The 9,265-nt window shown below is 44.0% G+C and overlaps 1 long non-coding RNA gene across 1 annotated transcript; it reads left to right on the forward strand.

Annotated features, from left to right (window-relative positions):
- Window positions 1–2,086: 2,086 nt before the first annotated feature.
- On the forward strand, window positions 2,087–9,265 carry LOC144385316 (uncharacterized). Its single transcript, XR_013451540.1, has 3 exons — window positions 2,087–8,549; window positions 8,722–8,838; window positions 8,933–9,265. It is a non-coding gene; the product is annotated as an uncharacterized LOC144385316 (long non-coding RNA).

Consider the following 9,265-nt stretch of genomic DNA (forward strand, 5'->3'; position numbering starts at 1 on the left):
AAAATGTAATGAAAACTTAAAAAATGTATCAAATAATACTATATTTGGATCATGCAGTATCTTACAAGATATCCTATTTATTCATAAAGGTTTTAATTTTATTTGTTCATCAGTCAGGCTACAGTGATTAGGTAGGGTTTAACGTATTCAGCCTTTCAGTATAGGCCTACAGCAAAGTAGAAAGAGTTTGGCCTCATAAAATAATCCCCCAAACAGCTGTCAAAATTGAACAAAAACAATACATTTTATTCTGTCACTAATTAATATATATATTCATCACAATCGAAAATATTTTTGTTTTTAGAATATGTATTAGTGATTGATGCAATGATTACAGAATAACCAAAAAAATGCAAAGAATGGCAATCACTGATTTTTGAAATCCAATAGTGTCTAACTATTGCGTCCCTTGTTGCACGTCCTGTTTGCTCGTTCTGGTAGAATGCAGAAGGTTGGTTAGGGTCTCCAAGGGGCTCAGGTGCATCATTGTCAGCACAGACAGGGACATTGCGCTTAGTAGCGATGTTGTGGAGGACAATACAGGCAAGGGTTATGCCTGCCCGCATGCTTTCTGTGGTTCCGCTCTCAGGTAGTTAAGGCATGCAATGCGCCTCTTAAGAACTCCCATTTAAACGCTCAATTGCACATCTTGCTCTGCAATGAGCAGTGTTGAAGCGTGCCTGCGCCGGTGTATTTGCTGTTAGAAAAGGAGTCATCAGCCATGGTAGGGGTGGGTAGACACTCTCTCCTAATATTATGCCATCCGGTCGGTTGGTTTGGACGTCTCTATATTACATTACATTACAGGCTTTTATCCAAAGCGACTTACATTACACTTTAAACCCATGGCTTTTTCACATTTTTGCCTGGGGAGCAATTAGGGGTTAGGTGTCTTGCTCAGAGACAGTTCGACATGGAACATGGGGAAGCCTGGACTCGAACCAGCAACCTTGTGCTTCCCAGCACACCTAAAAAAGGATTACTAAATCCGGATCAATTTTATCCGGATTAAACCTTTTGAAAGACCGGGCCCTGGTGATTCTGGATTATGCCACCAGGTACCCGGAGGCCATCCCCCTGCACACCATGGCAACCAAGGGAATTGCACGTGAGTTGGTTACGCTTTTCTCCCGAGTGGGTATCCCTGATGAAATCCTAACTGACCAGGGAACCCCGTTCATGTCTCGAATTCTGAAGGATCTCTGCAAACTAATGAAGATAACCCAGTTGCGTACCTAGGGAATATCACCCTCAGACCGACGGTTTAGTTGAGAGCTTCAACCGGACGCTAAAGCAGCTGCTGAAGAAGGTGATGGAGGCGGATGGCAGAAATTTGGACCAGCTACTACCGTACCTGATGTTCTCGATCCGGGAAGTGCCCCAAGCTTCCACAGGGTTCTCCCCTTTGAACTCTTGTATGGGAGGCGACCCAGAGGACTGTTGGATGTGGCGAAAGAGGCCTGGGAACAGCAGCCATCCCCCCATCGAACCATGGTGGAACACGTGGAAGACATGAGAGACCGGATGGCCACCTTGTGGCCCCTGGTACGGGAGCATATGCAGCAGGCCCAATCTCGGGTGTACAACAGAGGAGCAACCCCAAGAGACTTCCTGCCAGGAGACAAGATGTTCGTACTGGTTCCCACCTCGGAATGCAAGTTCCTGGCTAGATGGCATGGACCGTATCAACGAGTTTTATTCTGCTTTATCACCATGCTGGACCTCACAAAAGGATACTGGCAGGTGCCCTTAGCTCTTGAGGCACTGTAAAAAACGTGTTTGCCACCGCGGACGGGCTTTTCCAATATAAGAAACTGCGTTTTGGGTTGCACGGGGCCCCAGCGACCTTCCAGAGATTGACGGACCGGGTTCTCCGTCCCCATCGGGAGTATGCGGCGGCCTACATTGACGATATCGTCACCCACGGAAGTAAGTGGGAAACCCATGTGCACCAGGTGGGCGTGGTATTACAGGCCTTACGGGAAGGCTAGCGGCGAACCCCACGAAAGTGGGGGCAATCCGGGGGGGGGGGAGGGTGGTAGACTACAGGGAAAGGTGAGGGGGTTGGTGTTGGAGGGGAGGTATATTGCGGCCAGATGGCTCCACCCCATAGCCCTGTAGGGACTTCCGGGCCTAACGAGGAGAGGGTGGAAGCAATTATCTAATGAAGGGGAGCATAAGAAGGGAAACCAACAACTGAACGAGGAGGAAGGAGAGAGTGGAGAGAGAGGATGGAGTGAGGCATCGTTGGGAGAAGGGAAGACGACGGCGACGACGGAACGAGGGGTGATATGGCGTGTAGCGTATCTCCTAATAACAGAAATTATTTTTTGAACAATCCTTGCAGTGATATGTAAAACAAAATAAGAGAAAGGGTTATTATCTTTCAAAAATCTAATGCAGGGAGACAAGAGAACAACTAAATACGATTTTGCTTGATATAAAACAAATCAGTATTGCGTATTTTGCTTTAGTTAGTTTATATTACACATTGTCCCTCTTGGTGTGAGCAGATATACGGTCGGCCTATACGTAGTGATTAACAGGATGCTAATCACTACGCATAGGCCGGGCCAGATTATTGTATGTGTGGGTGTCGGGCTGAGAAGGGTCGGGCAGTCCCCTGAGCAGATTGTGTGGCGACTGGTAGTGGCTGGCATTAGCGGTGCCAGCAGGGGGGAATTAGAAACAGGATCAGTGGCACGTCTTGGCCTCAGGCATCGCAGGGTTAATGCCGCCTGGCCAGGCCCTCTCCGTCTCTCATTCTTCCTCCCTCATTGTTGTTCTCTTACACCAACATTAACACATACATACACCCACATTTTCTGTCCCTCCTGCCCCCTTCCTGCCCACACCCCCCCCAAAATGTGTGTGTCACTGATGGAGGAGGATCTTGGCTGATGTGTCACCAGCGGGCATGCAGATGGATGCCAACAACACAACCCAATATGAGAACACGTTGGCACTCAAAAACACAGATAAACCAGCAGCAAAAGCATGCACACACAAGCACGATAAAACAGACGTTTGCACAAACAAACACAAACATACTCACATCAAGATGTAGTAAACGTATGTGCGGTTTCAAAAGTGTTGAGTTTGCCAATAGCTGGTATGTGTCCCCAGTTTTTTAATTGCATCTTTAATGTCCGGGTATGTGTTGTGAGTAAAGGGGCACCTACTTTTACCCCACAGGTACCAATCATATCGGCTTAGTTTTTTTCCACTGTAGGGAGAGGGAGTCTGCTGCCCTCTGAAGACCGTCAGGGTACAGGCAGCAACCTCCAGGTCTGAAAAATGAGGCCAAAGTTCCTTAAACCTACATTCTTTCTAACGGTCAGTAGGGGGCAAGTCCTGATTGCAAAAAAACTTAATTAAATTCTCTTAATTAAAGTATTAAGAGAATGACTCCATCTTTCTGGCTTTAATTCCTCGCTAAACATTGTAAACATCTCTAGTTTCAAGTCTTCTTCAATACAGCATGGTGTTCCTTTAGTAAATTATGGACCATTTAGAGTCAAACAGACCATAAAGCAGGGGATGCTTGACAGGTCGTTACTACGGCGTTGTCTGGCTTTTTACCCTGCATTTTCACATTCTGTTTTCAACTCATAAAGGGAAAAGTTAAGGATACGTTTTGCTCTTAAAATGTCTTGCTGTGAGTTCGGTTTTACTGTGGAGACTGTTCTGAGCTTCAAAATGGCCATTTGGTCAAGCCATTTTGGATATAGTTGAGTACAACAAGAATTCAAAATGGCTGCTGCTGTAACTATTATTTCTCTACCAATTCTTGATTCCTTTTTCCTACCCCCCCCCAGTTTTTTTTCTTTCATCCTTTACTTTATAGCAACCCCCACTTTTCTGTTTATGTGTGTATGTTTTTGAGACGCTGTGCCTTTAAGAGAGCAGTGTGCCAGCTACTCCAGGCCTAATGTCATTACTCTGTACAAACTTGGTGTGACAGAGGCAGGAGGCGCCCACAGATTGATGACATTTTATTGTTATTGCAGTGCCACTATTAACTGTTCACCACTCCTGATTCTGCTGCTGAGGGCTCCCACCTAGTGAAAGAGAGCGAAAACACAAAAACAGCAAATTGAACACATCACGACTGTGATAGAGAAAAAAATCATTAATTTAAGTATGAAATTGTTATTTTGATATGTTTCTGCTGTTCTTTTCGATATGCTATATTACAATCCTTTTCAAAGATACGGTGTACATTACAGAGCACAGGGAGATATATTTTGACTGTTTACACTGCTTGCTTTATAAATTTGTTGTTGTTTACAAAAGCATGGTGGTCAGAATGGCAGCAGATTAGGTGGTTTAAATGGTTTACCATATGCTAATAAAATTGAGCAACATAAGACATATGAATAGGCTTCCACTGTAAGTTTGGAAAAGGAGTTATTCCGATAATCAAAGAGTCATCTACTTTGAGCTACAGATAGCAACATGGGTCATATCAGTATTTTATTGCAACCACTGATTTCCTAAAAACATTCTTCAGATTTTTCAACAGACCTATGGGAATCATACTAGATACAGTAGCTGTGCTTTATCTACTTGTCTATGATCCACTTGTCTTTACACATTCATCCATTCTTGTTATCACTTAGAGGAAAGACTAGGGGCTCCAAACCTTACTCAACTTTGACCCCCTTCATGTAATTACACATGGGTTAATTCCAACTCCGAGGATCAGCATAGAAGGACGGGATCACAAGTACTGAGAAATAAAGCAGGAAGCCTACGAAAGAAATGTAGAAGAGAAGGCAATGCAAGTTAGTATTATCTATAATCCTCCTTTTCCATTTTTCTGTAAAAGCTATATAGTGCTCAAACTAAATCCATCTTAACACACTTAGGGTTCTTTCCCATCTCAGTGAATCAGAGCAGGCCAGCAACGGTGGTGTGTTGACAAGCCCTTTCACCTCCCGACCAATGGTGCCAGGTTCTACGGCTTCCTATCCTCTGGCTACTATCCTGATTACGATAAACGGTTGGAGGTAATGGATGGATAAGTTATTTTACCAATGATTCGTAACATAAACTAATCTATCTTTGGATCAGGTAATTGCTTGAAAACTTACAAGTGATATGCAAGCTGCAGTAACAAGTTTTGTCATCAGATCATGCGAGGACGCATTAACTGTCAACTCTGTACCCTCTAAGAAACAATCAGGCTCACATCAGGATCTGATCAGTCAGATCATATGTGAGGTGGACTGGCTCACATTGAGATTAGATAGAGTGGCGGCTAATGGAATTTTATTTTGGTATTAACAGCCAATCAGTTTCAGTAAACATCTCAGTATGATCTGTATGCATCCAGTATGGATCTGCCAAACTGCCTGTTCCTCCCTCACAGAAGATCACAACTCTTTGCTGTCCTGGCTCCGAAATGTGGAATGAGCTCTCTGATGACATCAGGAGAGAGCCTTTACATCTTCTGCCGCTATCACACATTTGACCACATCCTATTTTGTTTTCATCTCACCTGCATGTTTACTAACTTTCCTGTCATTTCTGGGGTCCGTTTCAATCAGGAATCATGAATCAGGAAACATTTATTAGCCAAAATATGTCAAACATACAATGAATTTGTCTTGGCGGTTAGTGCGCGACAGTAGACAGACAAGACAACAGTGCACAAGTAATAAAATAAAGTGGAATGAAATGCTAATGCAATGGGTTAGTAGAATAAGGCTATGGGTTAGTATAAAACAAGGGAATAAAGTTAAAAAAATGTAAACGTTAAAAAGAAAAATATTAAGCATAAAGTGCACTAACGAACAAGTAACAGACAAGAGACAAAGTGACGAGTGAAGACAAAGTGATGAATTGCAGTTAAAGTGGCATGTGCGGTACAGAAGAAGCGGGTTTAGTGAAAACTCTTAACCCTGAGATGAGGGAAACTCCCTGGGTGGTCTGTTTCAGAAAGGGAGGTAACTAAAGCTCCGGGTTAGTCACTATGGTAACTGAGCCATTCATGCTGCCTTCATACTGTGGTGGTGCACGTACTTAACTCTGAGTCAACCTACTTGATTGAACAAACTCTAAACAGCTGTTCTGAAACCGAAAACTCAAGTTTCCCATCTCTGGGTAAATCAACTCATACTTTAGGGTTTGACTCAGTATGTTAAACCTCCTACTTGAAACTGACCCCACACCCTCCCACATGAGCTCACTATCGTCACCTGCACTGAAAAAAGTATATCTTCGTGTCATTGACTTAAAGTGAATTTACTTAGGTCCAAGTGAAAATTATAATCTTTGGTTCACACCAGGGTTTTTCAGTTTGCCTGAAACTAAAACATACGCCCCTCAGAGTAAATGAACAGCAATGCTGTACACACCTATGTATTGTGTATTTTTTACTTTAAACCAGAGATTTTCATGTCACGTGACTAAATGACGTCACCAAATCATCCTTTATTTTGCCCGTCGTATTTACTAAGCTGCTTCGTGAAGCTGAACACCTTCTGCAGGACTACAAAACGTCCTTCAATAAGGTAAGTTCGATTTTTTTCTATGGATGCCCATTTCCGCCACTAAAAAAAATGAAGGGTTTGAAAGTCGAAATTATGATTAAGATATGCGCATGCGCAGGTTCCTTGCTGGTTGTTGACGTCACTACGCTCACACAGAGGTGGGGTTTGTGTTTTTACAACGTCTCGCTGATGAGCTATTGACACTGCATGAAAAGAGGGATTTTCGGCAGTATGCGGCACTGTAAATTGTCGTGGAATTTCAGGTTTGCGGCAATTTGCGGGCAACGCCGAAAACTGCCGTAAATTGTCAGAAATTGATGTGGGCCTCCCTTCGCAGTTGTCCCCCCATGATCCCCCTCCTCCTAATTCTAGGGGAGGCTTTGACATGTAAATGAAAATGCTGTGAGCTATACAAATGCAAATCAGGGTCGTAGAGGGAGTTTTAGCCCAGGTGACATTTTTTTAAAAGGTAAGAAAATCTCTGGTACAAATAGATCAGGCTCAGTTGCCTAATTATAGACTCTTACATTTGAGCTTGAATTGATTTATTTAATTCAAATATGCTAGATTACTGTGTATGCCATTAGCAATGGCAAATGTTATGTAAAAAAGATACACAAAATAACTTCTTTAAAAAATGAGTTTTAATCAAGGTAAAATGAGCATTCCAAGCAAACAACATTTGAATCAGCATGAGGGGTCTGCAGAGATCACAGTCTCCTAGAGCTCAACTACAGTGCATAGTGGCAGGACTACAGTGACCTTTTCTTTGGTCTTACTTAAATGCACAGAGGATGTATTAACCACACATCTTCTAGCAATGCGCTCAACTGGCAGAAATGATGCTGGGTATGAGGTGTCTGTTCCCTGCAAGCCCCAAACTTCTATTGGCTTTCCATAAAAATGTCTGTCCGGGTGGGGATGAAGCCAGGAAACTTGTGCAAGAACATGTTTAAATGCCGTACCCTTTGACACAACATTAACAACTATAAACTGCTTTATAATGGCTGGTCGTAGTTCTGCTAGAGGGTCAAGGACGGGTTCCCCAAAACTGTTAGTGTTTCCACACCACTTAGCATGAACATATGCTGACCTTTATGCTCTGCATCTATCGATTGCGTAAGTTACATTCATATATGTTACCCGTTTACATGTCATGGCAAAACATTCAACCTCAGTGACACAAGGGTACATCTGATGATACATTACCAACATTGCATGTCTGTCAGACTCAAGATTGTCTGGTGGAATGGAGAAAGAGGCACCACTGTACAGTTTTCTAGGGAAAGTCGTTCCGCTGACACCAAAACATTGCTTTACATAAAGCATATCAGCTGTTTCATTGCACGACAAAGTCCCAACCATTTGTCTTCCTAAAATACTGGTCCTTCCGTATAACAATAACCTCGTATGTGATTGGAGGACCCTTAGACCCCTCGTCCAATCACGTGTGAGGTCATAGGCATGACTGATACAGCAGTACTTGCAAGACGAGCATACAAACAGACACGCGTGTGTTACTATATTCAGAAGAACTGTATCTCCAGTTCCTTTGTTTGGTTTTTGCTGGTTCGTGAATAATGGCTGGACGACGTCTCGCGTTCAACTCGCCTTCAACTCCTCTCCGCGGTCACCAACTTTCGGCCAGTCCGCAGACAGACGAGAAGAAACTGCTGAATGCTCTCAGTGGATTGTCTCGTCAACTCCAACAACAAACTGCCGATATCAACGAGCGGTTCGCTCCACTGGAGCGTTCGGGACTCTCCAGGTCTCTGTCCATAGAGAACAGGATGGCGGCTCTGGAGGAACTGACTCAAAGAAGAGGAGACGGGCGCACAATCCCAAGATAGCGGTAAGAATACGTTCGATGACTGCAAGCTAAGCTAAAAGTAGCGTAGCCTCAAACGAAAGCTAAGAGTAGCCTAGTAGCCTTACAAGTGAGCAGAAACTGCTTAATTAAAGGGTATTTTCTTTGCCGTGTCGTTTACAGGAAGCGGTGCGCCGTCTTCACAACTCCGAGACGAATTACAGGCGCCACAAACCGGAGCAAGGGTAAGATTTAAAGAATATGACCTCGTATTTGCTCCGGGAAAAGTCCAGATTTAGACGACGTCATTGTGTGTAAGTGACACTGTTTACTGTTTCTCCTTCCTTGTTAAATTCTACTGTGACTTGCGTTTGATTTTTTTTGTATTCATACCACACTCATTTAATTGTTTTCCAGCCGCCTGTGAGACGTATTTTGAGACGGTACGCAGGAGCTTTAGGTTTTCCAGCCGGACACTCATTGCGGGCGGAAGCTGCGAAGGATTCAGCGCGGAGTCAAGCGAGAAGAAAGAGGGTCAGAGTTTATTTGCTGACTTTTTTCAGGTGCATTGATAGATGTGTTGTGTCCGTACGCATCGCACAGTACTGATTCATTGTTGTTTTTACAGCTGCTGGAATCGAGACAAAGTGTGCTGGCTGATGACTCGGTGGAGCTCTGGAAATCCGCCACCGTAGAGCTCACGTCGGACGGAGAGGATGGCGTTGTTGGCGGGGTCTCGGGGTGGATTGTACGGTCGCCCCGCACACCAGGCGCCTGCACAACAGACCTGCCTCGGAAAACACGCCGCCAATGACGGTCTACAACCCCGAGGAGGCAAACGGACAGTTTACTGAGCTGTAGTTTTTTAAACCGCCTTTACCCAAGTGTGGGCAGATCCTCACTTTGTATGTAGTTGTTGTTGTTTGTATGTTGTTAATAAAGCTCTTTCTTTGCATAAACA

This window comes from Gasterosteus aculeatus, chromosome 12, assembly GCF_964276395.1.
Source record: "Gasterosteus aculeatus chromosome 12, fGasAcu3.hap1.1, whole genome shotgun sequence".
NCBI lineage: Eukaryota > Metazoa > Chordata > Actinopteri > Perciformes > Gasterosteidae > Gasterosteus > Gasterosteus aculeatus.